Genomic DNA, 1491 nt, shown 5'->3' with positions numbered 1-1491 from the left:
AGTCAATTTCTTTTCAATTTTTTTATTTATCATTATTTTCAAAAATCCTTGCTACAATTAGTGATTTAATTCAAAATTTTCAAGTTGTTACTCGCCTATTAAGAAAGGATCAAATTTTAAATTTTAGAATCATATCTTTTAATTTCTTGTTAGTCAAGTAATCAACTTTAATTTTAAAACTTTCTTTTTAAAAATTGATTTTCAATCATATCTTCTCAATCATATCTTTTCAATCACATCTTTTTCAAAATTAATTTTCAATCATATCTTTTTAATTTCTAATTTCAAAATCTTTTTAAAAATCACTTAATTTCTTTCCCAATCTTAATTTTCGAAAATCTCAATCAAATTTTCAAATTTTTTTTATTATCGCAAAAAATTTTTAATTTAATTTTCGAAAATTCTTCCCCTCTTCTCACATCCTTCTATTTAAGGGACTAACACTCCTCCTCAAGGTGCAATTCGAACTCTATCCCTCTTGATAAGTTTGAATTCTCCTCTCTCTACCTCCTCCTTCTATTCTTCTTTTCCTCTGACACCTCAAGGAATCTCTATACTGTGACATAGAAGATTCCATACTTTCTTCTCCTCTCTTTCATATGAGCAGGAGCAAGGACAAGGGCATTCTTGTTGAAGCTGATCCTGAACCTGAAAGGACCTTGAAGAGAAAGCTAAAAGAAGCTAAAGTACAACTCTCTATAGAGGGCCTAACAGAGCTTTTCAAACAAGAAGAAGACATAGCAGCCGAAAACAACAACAATGCCAACAATGCAAGGAAGGTGCTTGGTGACTTTACTGCACCTACTCCTGACTTCTATGGGAGAAGCATCTCAATTCCTGCCATTGGAGCAAACAACTTTGAGCTTAAGCCTCAATTAGTTTCTCTGATGCAACAGAATTACAAGTTTCATGGACTTCCATTAGAAGATCCTCATCAGTTCTTAGCTGAATTCTTGCAAATCTGTGACACAGTCAAGACCAATGGGGTTGATCCTGAGGTCTATAGACTTATGCTTTTTCCCTTTGCTGTAAGAGACAGAGCTAGAACATGGTTGGATTCACAACCTAAAGAATGCCTGAACTCTTGGGAAAAGCTAGTTAATGCCTTCTTGGCAAAGTTCTTTCCAGCTTAAAAATTGAGCAAGCTTAGAGTGGAAGTCCAAACCTTCAGACAGAAGGAAGGTGAATCCCTCTATGAAGCTTGGGAAAGATACAAGCAATTGATCAGAAGGTGCCCTTCTGACATGCTTTCAGAATGGAGCATCATAGGTATATTCTATGATGGTCTGTCTGAACTATCCAAGATGTCATTGGATAGCTCTGCTGGAGGATCTCTTCATCTGAAGAAGATGCCTGCAGAAGCTCAGGAACTCATTGAAATGGTTGCAAATAACCAATTCATGTACAACTCTAAAAGAAATCTGTGAATAATGGGACAAATCAGAAGAAAGGAGTTCTTGAGATTGATACTCTGAATGCCATACTGGCCCA

At 35.3% G+C, this 1491-nt stretch overlaps 1 non-coding gene across 1 annotated transcript; it reads right to left on the bottom strand.

Moving 5' to 3' along the window:
• Positions 1-1142: 1142 nt before the first annotated feature.
• LOC112731089 (small nucleolar RNA R71) lies at positions 1143-1250 on the bottom strand. The gene has a single exon (XR_003166881.1). It is a non-coding gene; the product is annotated as a small nucleolar RNA R71 (small nucleolar RNA).
• Positions 1251-1491: the final 241 nt, after the last annotated feature.

The sequence above is a fragment of the Arachis hypogaea genome, chromosome 12 (genome assembly GCF_003086295.3).
Source record: "Arachis hypogaea cultivar Tifrunner chromosome 12, arahy.Tifrunner.gnm2.J5K5, whole genome shotgun sequence".
In the NCBI taxonomy this organism is placed as follows: Eukaryota; Viridiplantae; Streptophyta; class Magnoliopsida; order Fabales; family Fabaceae; genus Arachis; species Arachis hypogaea.
This window is presented reverse-complemented; position numbering and strand designations above follow the sequence as displayed.